This window comes from Bufo gargarizans, chromosome 4 (genome assembly GCF_014858855.1).
Source record: "Bufo gargarizans isolate SCDJY-AF-19 chromosome 4, ASM1485885v1, whole genome shotgun sequence".
NCBI lineage: Eukaryota > Metazoa > Chordata > Amphibia > Anura > Bufonidae > Bufo > Bufo gargarizans.
Window position 1 is genome coordinate 362,192,730 of NC_058083.1, and position 14,813 is coordinate 362,207,542.

The following is a 14,813-nucleotide window of genomic DNA, read 5'->3' on the forward strand; positions in this document are numbered from 1 at the left end:
GAGGGAGCTGGGGAACCCTAGGTTATATAAGGCCCAGTCAGGAAGTAACAGCTGAGTGTACAGACAGTGGGAGCAGAGGTCAGAAATGATCCTGTGTCTGAGCGAAAGCCAGGCTATGGGCCTGTGAGAGCATAGCAGGCCTGAAGCCTGCCGGCTAGGAGAGGGTAGTAAAGGCCCTGTAACCGGGTTCCGGATCCAAGGAAAAGGTTCCCCTCCTGAGTCATCATCCGTTTAGCTGAAGCAGCATAAGCCAGACACCAGCAAGACACAGATTACCACAGAGACCGATCAGATAAAGCAAGAGGTACTCAAGATAACAGAGGAGGTACTAGATAAGGACAGCTTCAAGGGTACGCCAGATAAAGGGCATTAGACCTTGGAGGGAAAGTCACGTGTAGCGGGACCAGTCAGGAATAGTGTGCAAGCCGCCTGTACTGCATCTCCTGCAATCAACACTCTGTATTAAACATTGCTAAGACCGGCCATTCTGTAACTCCCAAGAACCACCTGTATTGCTATAAGAAACCAACCGTCTTTCATGGAACTGTGCTGTACCTGTGTCCATGTATTATCCTGACTGATATTCAGTAAAAGTTCCAGTTTTTATTGGCTATCCTGTGCTTGCTTCATTCCTTTACAATACCATACACGGCGTGTCACCGTTTAATTGACACTGGCGTCACGAACTGTTAAATACCTGCCTGTTCCAGTATCTGCCCCAATTGAAGACGACAGTGGATCCCAGGTTAGTGGTCAATCTGCACTACAAAGCCCAGCACATACTACTGACCCCCTGGGACACTGCATCGCTCTTTTTGGCGTCACGAACAGGATCCGCATACTTCGACAGTGCAGAGAAGTGTGAACTGTCTGCTTTAACTATTCCACCACCGTATTGCGAGGACTGCACCCTTTTTTTCCAAGCCGGTGGATTGAAATTGTGCCTGGGAGGAATCAGAGACGCTGTACTGTGTTGCGCTACCCCCAGAGAGAAAATCGTATTTGTGGACTGTGATTTACTGGACTTTTCATTATCCTGCTTGCTGTCATTGAATTGCGGCATCCGGACACTTAAAATGGCCGCCGGCGCCATGAGGCTTTTTACTGCGCCATCCGGATGTGCAGAGGCGCGAATATTTGGCGCCGAAACCTTCCAAGAAGAAGGAGGGGACGATTGCCCTGGAGCGCCGCCCACCTTGAGGAGTGGCGAAGCGGCTAACTCCTTTGAAGAGTTACGCCTGGGAGGCGGGGCTCAGATGGGGATAGACTGGCCCGGTGCGTGGGAGGAGTCAGAGTCGATGCAGCAACCAGGAAGAGAAGAGATGGCGTGTGCTGCAGAGAGCGAGGATGAGACCACGTGCGAGTGGGGCGCCACTCCACCGGACTTTCCGGAGTTGGGGCCGTGGGATCCTCTAGCCTGGACGGCCACCCCCTGGGCCCAGGCCATGGACCTAAGCATCACCCGACCCGAGTCCCCACCGATCCGTCGCCGGCATGCAGAATGGCCGGCTATTATGGAGGAGTTGAGAGCCGCGGTGGCGGAAAAAAACACCAACCGGAAGAAGCGGTTTGAAGAGATGGCTAAGTCCATACAGGGAGACTCCTTTCCGGGTAAGCCCCAGCTAGAAAGGCGCCGCGGGATCGTGGTGTCCTTTGATAAGGACAAAGGCTATGGGTTTATCCAGGAGTTGGGGACTGGCCGGGACTTCTATGTCAACCGGCGATCGGTAAAGCGGCACTACCTCCCGGAGCATCTCCACAATCTGACCATAGGGGAGATCGTAGAATACACCCCAGCCGAAAGTCTAAGGGGCCCCTACGCCACCGCAGTGACTCGCCCGAAGGCGCCGGCTGAGAACTGGGACTCTGGAAAAGAGAGGTCAGAGCCAGTTGAGGCAGAGAGAGCGCACGTGGAAAAGGGCCGAACCACCCATCTTCAAAGTCAGGCCTACCTCAGTCCAGACGTTTTCTGGGAGCCTATCGTGCTGCAGGGGCTGGAGGAGCGGTATCCCCCTCCGGATGCAGTGAGACGAGAGGAAGAGAAGGAGCGGCAGGACAGCTGCCGGAGAGCCGAGGAATGTGCTGAGGCCCGGCGCCAAACAGCAGCTGCCATTGTTACCCCAGCGGCCGGACCCCCTGGACCTCCGGTAGATCCGACCACCTGTACCAAAGCAGAACTAGAGGCCCTACGAAAGAGGGTGTATTGGGTGGCGGACCTCGGCTGTGCAGGAGGCGTGCGGTGGTTTCCATTTCCGAGGACGGAGGCCGAGATGGAGGCCGTGAAAGACAAACCTCCCCCTCTAAAAATTGTCAGGGGAGACGGGTTTCAAATGTGGCCGGCCTTGCCAGAAGAATTGCTGCAGGTTCCCTATGTTGACTCGTCATCCGAGGAAGAGCATGATACTCGTCTGTGAGTAATTCTGCCCTCTTGTCCATCTCCTCAATGGCCGTTTGTCCCTCCAGTTGGCAGAGCTGGTGAAGCTCGCTGCCAGTTCCCCACGGCCGGTGGCATCCTAGTTACATAATGTGCCACTGTGTATCAATGCTTCCAGCTGCCTTTGTTTTTGTTTGGGACATCCGGTTTGCTGCTACAATCCCAGTTGTGCCTTAAAATGTTGCACCATTTTATCCCTTTTTACCCCCATTTCAGGTTGAAAAGACATTTTTATGTCAGCACTATTTTAAAGGGTAAGCAGGACTTGCCAGGATAACATGGCCCTGGTATTGTCAGAGTCCTGTATTGTCATTTTATATCTGTGCTGCTGACAGTATTTAAGTAACCGGTTTTTATTCACGTCTATGTGCCCAGAGATGGACTTCCTATGTGCAAGCCTCTGAGAGGTTAATTTATTATGGACTTATTTATTGTCATGGACTATCCTGGTTCTTTGAACATCCGCTGTGCCAGGTCAGCGCCCCCGTTCCACTCACTATCCTGTGAAAAAGAGAACGACGCCCCTTGTCACCAGACTTCACCATTTCCAATTGGGTCTGATAAGAGTGTAATGGACATATATGTATGCATGCATGTGTCTTTCTCTATTTCAGGTCATGATTCCAGTTGGGCGGGCCCTGATGGAGTACGAGGGCGTACTCAGCTTAAAGCAGCGGGGTATGTAGTGTACGGGAGAGTAATACCCCGTCACTACAGAAGGGTCACTTGGGTGTTGTCGTTTCCCCTGTACTTATGGGGAGGTTGGTATAGAATATCTTGTCAATGTACTGCTATGTATTTTCCTGTTACTGTGAAATGTGCGTATGCAGGCCGGCTAGGGTGTCATTCCAGCTCTGAGTCACTAGAGGGAGCTGGGGAACCCTAGGTTATATAAGGCCCAGTCAGGAAGTAACAGCTGAGTGTACAGACAGTGGGAGCAGAGGTCAGAAATGATCCTGTGTCTGAGCGAAAGCCAGGCTATGGGCCTGTGAGAGCATAGCAGGCCTGAAGCCTGCCGGCTAGGAGAGGGTAGTAAAGGCCCTGTAACCGGGTTCCGGATCCAAGGAAAAGGTTCCCGTCCTGAGTCATCATCCGTTTAGCTGAAGCAGCATAAGCCAGACACCAGCAAGACACAGATTACCACAGAGGCCGATCAGATAAAGCAAGAGGTACTCAAGATAACAGAGGAGGTACTAGATAAGGACAGCTTCAAGGGTACGCCAGATAAAGGGCATTAGACCTTGGAGGGAAAGTCACGTGTAGCGGGACCAGTCAGGAATAGTGTGCAAGCCGCCTGTACTGCATCTCCTGCAATCAACACTCTGTATTAAACATTGCTAAGACCGGCCATTCTGTAACTCCCAAGAACCACCTGTATTGCTATAAGAAACCAACCGTCTTTCATGGAACTGTGCTGTACCTGTGTCCATGTATTATCCTGACTGATATTCAGTAAAAGTTCCAGTTTTTGTTGGCTATCCTGTGCTTGCTTCATTCCTTTACAATACCATACACGGCGTGTCACCGTTTAATTGACACTGGCGTCACGAACTGTTAAATACCTGCCTGTTCCAGTATCTGCCCCAATTGAAGACGACAGTGGATCCCAGGTTAGTGGTCAATCTGCACTACAAAGCCCAGCACATACTACTGACCCCCTGGGACACTGCACAAATCCCTCTGTCCTGCCCTAATTGAACCTAATAGCATGCCAGGGATCAATGATGCAATAAATTTGGATCATTAATCCTGTGGTTGGACAGGGATTATTGGCTGCAATACAGACGATAATTCGCGCCAAAATTACCTGTCCGTCTATCAGAAATTATATGAGCTTTTGTCATGGTTTTCAGTGCTGTTGCAGTTTTTACATTTATTCCACATGTCTCGCTGGCAAAAAATACAGCTGCATAAAAGCTGCAGCAAAACCACATGCATTTGCTGTAAATGTGACCCACTTTCAGGGGCATTAGTCTGCCTGAAGTTTTTTTTTGTTTGTTTATTTTTTTGCTTTTTGGTGGAACATGTAAGAGGTAGATAAAGTAAAAGGTGAATCTTTCGTTAGACGCAAAATATAAAGAATACTATAGAAAGCTGAATAATGATAACCTAAAGCACACAAGCCCATAGGAGTGTATGAAGAGACTGGTAAATCTTACCTGGGGTTCTCCACTGATATCAACAAAGTGCGCTCCATTCTCAACGCAGGCCTTTACCACAGGTTCACCGTAAAATTTGTACTAAAAAAACAGAAAACATACATTCAGAAGCCAGATCCTTCATCATGTCTAAGAAATCTACAGAACATAATCCATGGATTCTGGACAGCTTCCCGCGTCTTTTTATCAGCAATAAAGATGTAAAATGAAAGAGGAAAGTCAGGCGTCTTCACTGCAATTATTATTTTCTTTTTCATAAGTGGAAATGTACATCACACTGTGAACAATACGTCCTTTATAACATAAGGGACGAGGATCTAGAAGCAACGCAGACGAGGGCTAAGGGACCGGCTCAGATAACGACACTCACTTCTCACCTACTTGGACGTCCCTCCTGCAGCTCACATTTACACAATCGGGCACATTTATTGACAGGTACCGACCAAGTGCACACCATTTGCAGATGCAGACCCATTCACTTGAATGGGTCTGAGATCCGCAAGATACTAAAGAAGAAAATTAAAAATATTTAGTATAATGCCGCCTGATTATGCCAGACACTACATTCCCAGATCTTATGTGTGGGTACACATTCCAAAGGTGGGGTAGCACTCACTTGGGTGAGGGGCTATAGATTAGACAGGATGAAGAATGTTTTGGTAATGGGTAGCAGATGTTGGCTAGGATGAACATGGAGAAAGCACACCATGCATGCATATATCCAATAGGGTGGAAGAGAGAGTTTGGGTTGAGATGGTTATGTGTATAAGATGAGTGTGGGACTCTCCCCCTTTTCCTTTGAGCGATTGAAGCTGTTAATGCTCCCAGCTAGCTGCAATAAACCGTATTCTTCCTGAAGACTACGTTTTCTGAGTGGTATCCCACAACAAAACGTTCCGCACCGCAAAAAATAGAACATGTTTCGTAGTGCTTCCATGAGCTTTCGATCCGTGCCTCCACACCGCGCCTTATCTTGCGGATTGTCGACCCATTGAAGTCAATGGGTGTTTGCAGGCCACAATATTGGCAAGGGGTATGAGCGCTTAGTCTGACCTCTGGTGGTTCTTATTCAGTAAGGTTCATATTCACTTAGGTTGGTATATTTTATTTGCGCATGAAAAATACGGTAGCTGCTGAGAAAAGTTGCACCGTCTCCTTGAGTACGAATTTTAATGCAAAAAAAATTAGCAATTTACCCCTCAAAACTGTTGAATGAAAATAAGCCAGTCGTGGAGTAAAAAATTAGACTGTTTTTGTGCCTAATTGATGCGTAAAAAAGGCGCACCTACATAAATAGATCAATAAAAAGTTGCAAAAAATAGATAACTCTTGAATTAATCTAAAAATAGTCGATTGAGGCGCAAAAGCCTCCAAAACAGGTGCACATTTAGTAGTAAATGTGACTAATACAATTAGACTGCGTAAAATAGATTTTTTTTTTAAAGAAGGTTTTTGGACGTGTCCCAAGCACAAATCGTCCTGCTATCAGAAATGACTTTTGTGGATAACGCCCTGTTGCACACTGCATACCTGATATGCAGAGAACTTTGCCCGGTAGAGTCATTCTCTGCTGATTAGAGCTCCACCAATCTATTATCAAATGATGTCACTTCTGTGGTGGGTAAGAGAAGAGGTGAATTACACTTTTACGATGCTGCTACATTGCCCAGGACTTCTATATTCTCTACACAAAAGGGCAGATCACAATAGACTTTAGCTGTCGGACTGAATTTTTTAGTGGCATTATCGTCGGCCATATTACTGTTTTTCTGTACCATCTCAGGAACAGAAAAAAACAAAATAATGTAAACGCAGGATATATTACATGGAGGACAGCCATACCACCCAATGGACCCCACTATATTATGAGGTCCATCAGGTTTCAGTCACTTATCGGTAAAAATAGTGCTGCAGCATGGCATTTTTGATGGACTCTGCCCTCTGATATTGGGTGATGCCCCTGGGATTGGAAGATGCCATTGGCTGGTAATATGGCTGAAGTGGTACAACACACCTTAGACCCAAATGGGGGGGGCTGCTCATGGATGCCCTGCTGGCTTACTGGCTTAAAGGGATTCTGACACCAAGTTTTGGGCTATAGAGCTGCGGACATGCACGGCTAGATTGCCGCTAGCATATCCGCAATATATCTGTCCTATAGGGCTGTGTGCTTTTAATTTCTTTAAAAAATGATTTTATAGATATGTAAATTAGTCTTGTATGTGTCCAAGGGGCTGTACTAACCTTCCTGGAGTTCAGCCACGCCCGCCTGTGAAGGAGCCCAGCACATCCTATGTCCTCCGAATTTCCTCCTTTCATCAACTAAAGATTGCCGTAATCTCGCGATGCGCGAGCTCGCGCATGCGCAGTGCCGGTATAGTGTTCCTTCACTGTGCTGGCATCAGCCTCAGGGAAAGAACTGCGCATGCGCGAGCTCGCGCGTGGCGGGATTACGGCAATCTATAGTTGATGAAAGGAGGAGATTCGGAGGACATAGGCGGTGCTGGGCTCCTTCAAACGGTGGGCGTGGCTGGGCACCAGGAAGGCTAGTACAGCCCCTTGGACACATACAAGACTAATTTACATATCTATAAAATCATTTTTTTTTAAGAATTTAAAAGCACACAGCCCTATAGGACAGAAATATTGCGGACATGCTAGCGGCAATATAGCCGTGCATGTCCGCAGCTCTATAGCTAAAAACTTGGTGACAGAATCCCTTTAACATATGGGCATACAATAGGAGTCCTTGTTAAAAACCTCACAGATTTTTATTAGGCTACTTTCACACTAGCGTTTCTATTTTCCGGTATTGAGACCCGTCATAGGGTCTCAATACCGGAGTAAAACGCTTCAGTTTGTCCCCATTCATTGTCAATAAGGACAAAATGTAACTGAAAAGAACGGAATGCTACAAAATGCATTTCATTCCGTTTGGTTTCGTTTCCAACCGGAGAGCAAACTGCAGCAAGCTGTGGCTTTCTTTCTGTCATGGGATGCGGAGCAAGACGGATCCGTCATGACCCACAATACAAGTCAATGGTGACAGATCCGTTTTCTCTGACACAATAGAAAACAAATCTGTCCTCCATTGACTTTTAATGGAGTTCATGATGGATCCGTCTTGGCAATGTTAAAGGGGATGTCCGGGTTCAGAGCTGAACCCGGACATACCTCCATTTCCCCCCCCCCCCCCCCCGGCAGCCCCCCTGACTTGAGCATCGGAGCAGTTCATGCTCCGATGCTCTCCTTTGCCCTGCGCTAAATCTCACAGAGCAAAGGCATTTTTTAGGAGATCCGGTGATGTACGCTCTCCATGGGGCTGCCAGGAAGCCTGGTGACTGATGGGCGGGCTTTAGCCCGGCAGTGTGTTATTGAAAACAAAAGAGCTAAATCGCGCAGGGCAAGGGAGCGCATTGGAGCATGAGATGCTCCGATGCTAGCCTCAGGGGGGCTGCCTGGGTGAAAATAAGGGTATTTCCGGGTTCAACTCTGTACCCGACAACCCCATTAAAGATAATACGACCGGATCAGTAACGGAAGCGTTTTTGCTGAACCCTGCCGGATCCAGCAAAATCACTAGTGTGAAAGTAGACTTAGGGTACTTTCACATTAGCGGCAGGCATCCGTCCTGCCGCTAGTTCACTTGTGCGCCTGGATTGCTGCTCCGTCCCCATTGACTATAATCCAGTGGCGGCGCAGCACCGCACGGTGAGAGGCAGCCGGGCTTAAAGTACTGCCTTTTGCAGTGCACTGCAGCCGGAACAGCCTGCCGGAGTCCCCTGCCGCTAGTGTGAAAGTAGCCTTAGGCGGTGTGGCGAAACCAACCTCGCCACTGTGTTTTGGAGGGGGCTGTTTACCAGCCTCCTGCCCTGGGATTATGGTCCCTTAAGTTATTGGGTCTTAAGGCACTTGGGACGGAGCCCTCTGTCCCTGGATTGCGTCCTTTGCCTTACTTGCTTGGATGAAGCACATGGTGAGAACAATAGATAGCGGCCATTTTAGCTCACAGACACTGTTCTGACTTTTCAACACGGTGCTATCTTGCCTGTATTTGGTGCACAGAGACATCATTCAGTAGTTTGAAACTACGAAACAGGGGACACATTTATTAGTGACTATTTTCGGTATAACTTGTATATTTTCAGTGTAACTGTATCTTCCAAACTACTGAACGGATGTGGGTGAATTTTGGACATGTGGCTCACCCAGATCCCCCGGTTCCGAGGATATATTAGTTATGGGGCTATTGCATGTTTTGGGGTTCAAAAGGGGGTTGCCCTTGTGTTCAAATAATCATCATCGGCAGAGGGGAGGATTTTGTGTGGGTGTGTTTCTATTGTCCTATTGTCACATTGTGTGTTTAAATGGTGATGTCTGTCCTGTTGTCTCCACGTGTGTATTGGTGATCTCCCCTTTGTCCTAAGAGATAATTGGATTGCCCTCGGTTGTCTCCCAGGCAGAGAGGAGGAAACCATGATGCATTGTGGGGATGTTTTGTATCTGTTCTGTATTTGCAAAACTGTAATAAAAACCAGGCTGGTTGTGCCAGCACATCAGAGCACTGCTTGACCCTCAACACAGAGCCTTGTCTCGTTATTGGGGGGATTCCCTATATGCTGTTGGAGACTGATTGCCAGGAGTGTAAGCTGACTGAATGCTTTTCCTGTTCGTCTGCTGACAGCTATTTGCGAGGTTCCAGTTTGGAGTGCTATTTTGTATCCAGTTCGGGAGGTTGGTGTTCTGCAGTAGCTGTGCCTGTCTCTCAGAAAGGGGCATATCGCCTAAACGGATTTTAACCCCTTGTCTGCTGAAACGGTCCGTTACAGGCGGCATCATATTTTCAGCTTTTGGTAGCACCATGTCATCAGAGCAGAAAAGGATTTGGCATGAGAGATAGCAGATAGAAGACAATGGTGGCAGTGACTGGCGTCGTACAGCCGTATGATACTTACTGGACCCACACAGTCGAGAACAACGGAGGCCTTCTTACACATGTCATTGAGGGAGGGGACGTCACTAATGTCGCAGATTATAATGTCAATGGACTTCAGCTGAGGCTTTCCTACAAATGAATAGACAGACACAGTGACTGGTACTGGAATCAAGACTTCTCACAGGGTTACAAAGACTAGCAACTGGCGAGCAATAGGTTAAAATTATCCATGTTCAGCAGAGCTGAGTTTGACACTCTAAGCTTTTCTGTGGTATCACAATGTGTTATGAGTAGAGTTGAGCAGACACCTGGATGTTCGGGTTTGACAGGTTCGGCCGAACTTCCGAAAAAAGTTTGAGTTCGGGACCCGAACTTGACCCCGAAATTTTGAGCACTAAAATGGCTGTAAAAATGTCATAGAAAGGGCTAGAGGGCTGCAAATGGCATTAAAATATGGTTAAGAGCATGGCAAGTGCTCTGCAAACAAATGTGGATAGGGAGATGACTTTAAATAACCTAAAATAGGTTAAAAAATAATAATAATCTTGACCTAGGAGGACGAGGCCCATATGTAGTAGGGGGTTGAGGAGGCAGTGGATGTGGCGGTGTAGGTGAAAGCAGCAGTGTAGGCTACTTCCTCCACTGCCGCTTTCACCTACACCGCCACATCCACTGCCTCCTCAACCCCCCTACGACATATGGACCTCCCCAAAACATTGGGAAATATAACCTGTGATAACCCCCTCCAGTCATGCTAAACACACGTTCAGACAATACACTGGCTGCAGGGCACCTCCAAGGCGTAAAGGGCAAGCTCAGGCCATGTGCCCAATTTGGAGACCCAGAAGATGAAGGGGGCAGACCCGTCATTCAGTACGTGTAGGCGTGTGCACACATACTGCTCCACCATGTTGGTGAAATGCTGCCTCCTGCTAAGACGTTCCATATCAGCTGGTGGTGCTGGTTGTTGTGGCGTGCTAACTAAGCTTTTCCACATTTTGGCCATACTAACTCTGCCTTCTGAGGTGCTGGCGGTACCGCAGCTGCGTTGGCGACCTCTTCCTCGTCCTCTGCCTTGGCCTCGTGCTTCCACTGTGCCCCCGCTGTCAGGTGGAAATGCCACCAGCAGAGCGTCTACCAGCGTGCGCTTGTACTCGCACAACTTACGATCACGCTCCAGTGAGGGAATTAAGTACGGTACGTTGTCCTTTTAACGGGGATCCAGCAGCGTGGCCGTCCAGTAATCAGTACAAGTTAGAACGTGGGCAACTCAGCAGTCATTGCGGAGACACTGCAGCATGTAATCGCTCATGTGTGCCAGGCTGCCCACAGGCAATGAAAAGCTGTTTTATGTGGGAGGTGTATCGTCTGTGTCCTCTGTATCCCCCCCATCAACGCACCAGTGATGGCCATGAGCTGGTCTAGGTGCCACCCTGCTGTGAACATGGTTCCTCCTCTTCCATATCCTCCACCTCCTCATCCTCCAGAACTGTGCCCTGGTGTCACGGATGGTGTTGCAGAAAACTAGAAGTCACAAATAAAGATCCAACTGACTTGATCCCAAACTAAGGAACATATGGGTGAGCCTTATAAAAGCCCTAGAGCTCTCCCTGACTGCTCAGCCCATGCAAAGCTCTTAATGATAGAAAATTGCATGCCCTCGTACCTAGACTGAGTGACACCTGAAAACCCTACAATAATGAGGGGACACGATCACCGGCTCCCTGCACTTAATACGGAGGGAGTCAGGGTCACAAATAAAGGAAAAGACTTAACTGAGGAACCAGCAGTTGCATCTAGCAGTGAGCACAATCCAGGAAGTTGTATAAACCGCAAAGTGATGCAGTATGGGAGGGGATATAAAGGGATGCAATCAGTGCAACTAGATGACAGCTGACAGAAGGAAACAAGATGACAAAATGAAACCAAAACAAAAGAACCTAAAGCAAGAGGTACTGAAGAACATCTGTCAGAGCTTCTCAGAGATCTGGCGGTGACACCTGGCTGGACAATTATGTACCTTGGGTTTGTGGGTGCAGGAACCCACCCTCGGAGCCACTTGGGAATGACTGGCTGGAAACCCTACGAAATGATCCCACTTCCTCCTTCTGTGCCACATCCTACTCCATCATCGCCAGGAGCATTTTTTCAAGGAGGGATAGAAGTGGGATAGTAACGCTGAGAACGGTGTTATCGGCACTGGCCATGTTGGTGGAGTACTCGAAACAGTGCAACAAGGAACACAGGTTTTGCATGGAGGCCCAGTTATTGGTGGTGAAGTGGTGTTGTTCCGCCAAGCGACTCACCTGTGCGTGCTGCAGCTGAAACTCAACTATCGCATGCTGTTGCTCGCACAGTCTGACCAGCATGTGCAAGGTGGAGTTCTACCTTGTGGGCACGTCACATATGAGGCGGTGAGCGGGAAGGCCAAAGGTACGCTTCAGCGCTGACAGGCGAGCAGCAGCAGGGTGAGAACGCCGAAAGCAAGCACAGATGGCCCGCACTTTATGCAGAAGCTCTGACATATCTGGGTAATTTTTAAGGAATCTCTGCACCACCAAATTCAGCAGATGCGCCAGGCAAGGGATGTGCGTCAAATCGGCTAGTCCTAGAGCTGCTATGAGATTTTGCCCATTATCGCACACCACCATGCCGGGCTTGAGGCTGACTGGCACAAACCACTCACCGGTCTATTTTTCAAGGCCCGTCCACAGCTCCTGCGTGGTGTGGGGTTTGTCCCCCAAATAGATAAGTTTTAAAACTGCCTGCTGTGGTTTACCCCTGGCTGTGCTAAAGTTGGTGGTGAAGGTGTTACGCTGACCAGATGAGGAGCTGGTAGAGGATGAGGAAGCAGAGTAGGAGGAGGAAGCAACAGGAGGCAAACTGAAGCGCCCTGCAATCCTCGGTGGTGGAAGGACATGTGCCAAACTGCGATCCGCCTCAGGCCCAGCCGCCACTGCATTTACCCAGTGTGCTGTTATGGAGATATAACGGCCCTGACCGTGCTTACTGGTCCACATATCCGTAGTCAGGTGCACCTTGCCACAGATGGCGTTGCGCAGTACACACCTGATTTTGTCCCCTACTTGGTAGTGCAGGGAAGGGATGGCTCTCCTTGAAAAGTAGTAGCAGCTGGGCACGACGTGCTGTGGGACAACCACCGCCATAAGGCCTTCAAAACTATCCGTCTCCACCAGACGGAATGACAGCATTTCAAAGGCCAGTAATTTAGAAATGCTGGCATTCAGGGCTAGGGATCGCGGGTGGGTAGGGGGGTACTTCCTCTTCATCTTCAGCGTTTGGGAGATGGAGAGCTGAACGCTTCCTTGGAACATTGTGGAGATGCTTGGTGACCCAGGTGTTGGTGTTGCTGGCAGATCCTCTGTTTGCGGGGTGGCAGGTGGCACTGTCAGAGGTGGATAAAGAGGCCGAGACTGCAGCAGAAGAGGAAGCAGGAGGAGCCAGAGACCTTTCTTGGTTTTTGAGGTGTCTACTCCACTGCAGCTCGTGCTTTGCACTTAAATGCCTGTTCATGCAGATTGTGCTCAGGTTGAGAACATTTATGCCTTGCTTCAGGGTCTGATTGCACAGCATGCAAACCACTCGTTTCTTGTCGTCAGCACATTGTCTGAAGAACTGCCACGCCAGGGAACTCCTTGGAGCTGGCTTTGGTGTGCTCGGTCCTTTGCTGGGGTGGGCAGTAGCAGGTGTACTGTCTAGAGGACGGCCACCCCGCTTTTGCACCTGCTCCCTCTTCTGCTGTGCTGGTGGCTCTGTACGACCACCGTCTCTTCCTCCGAACAACAAAGGTCACTCACATGACCTTGATTCCATGTGGGGTAGAGGACCTCATCGTCCTCCACATCATCTTCCACCCAGTCTTCACCCCTGCCTTAATTGTCGGTCTGCACACTTTCGAAAGCCCCAGCAGTTGGCACCTGTGTTTCGTCATCATCCGAGATGTGCTGCGTTGGTCCTCCCATGTACTCATCTTGAAAGATAAGTGGTTTGGCATCGATGCACTCAATCTCTTCCACTTCTGGGGCAGGGCTAGGTGGATGGCCCTGGGAAACCCTGCTAACAGTCTTCAAAAAGCAGAAGAGACTGCTGCATGACTTGGGGCTCAGACTGCTTGGCTGATTTGCAAGGGGGTGAGGTGAAAGACTGATGGACATCGGCTGCAGGTGCCAACTGTGATCTTTCAGCAGAAGACTGGCTGGGAGACAATGTGAAGGAACTGGATCCACTGTCAGTAACCCAATCTACTATCACCTGCAATTGTTCAGGCCTCACCATTCGTAGAGCAGCATTAGGCCCGACCAAATACCGCTGCAGGTTTTGTCGCCTACTCGCACCTGAGGAAGGGGTTTCACTTGTGCGTGTAGCTGGCATAGATCGACCACATCATCTCCCTGCAACAGGAGCTCCACCAGCAGCACCAACGACCTGGGCCACGTCCCTTATTTGACGCTCTCCTCATATTTTTCGAATTTAGGATATTGCCCTAAATGGGTGTTTAATTAATAGTAGAATAGAATGACAGTATGCAAAGGGTGTATCTCACACGGCCTGAACCAGTGTAGGCCTGAATTAAAGATTTCTTTGCCCAAAATGGCTGCATTTCAAATACCTGAATCAAACCCCTGTATGTAGCGGGTGTATCTCACATGGCCTGAACCAGTGTAGGCCTGAATTAAAGATTTCTTTACCCAAAATGGCTGTATTTCAAATGGCTGTATTTCAAATGCCTGAATCAAACCCCCTGTATGTAGAGGGTGTATCTCACACGGCCTGAACCAGTGTAGGCCTGAATTAAATATTGGTGCACCAAATGGCGGTATTTCAAATCTCTGAATCTAATCCAAATGTATTAAGGGTGTATCTCACAATGACATATGCAACAAAGACTGCCAAATAAACGTTTTTTTACCCAAACGGGTGTTTGTTTAATAACTCAATATGGCAGCAGTATATAACCCAGGAAATCCAAACGTGCTTATGCTGCAAGGCCTGAAATATTGTGTATTTTGCCCCAAAAAGGGTGTTTTAATAATGAAATAATATAAGCTCTGTATATATTAAACTTGAATTTAACACTTGCAGATCAGGAAAATACTGTTTTTTTGGCAAAAAAGTGTGTTTTTAACCACTTCAAACCCGCTAGCTGAAACCCCTTTAACCGCCTCCGGACCGCCTAACGCAGATGTGTGGTCCGGAGGCGGCAGCGCTGCGCACAACGACGCATATACGCGTGAGACGCGAGATGACGCGCTATGCGGCCCGC

The 14,813-nt window shown here is 48.7% G+C and overlaps 1 pseudogene; it reads right to left on the reverse strand.

The window, feature by feature from the left end:
- LOC122935435 overlaps window positions 1-14,813 on the reverse strand; it is a 178,709-nt pseudogene that overhangs the window by 138,463 nt on the left and 25,433 nt on the right.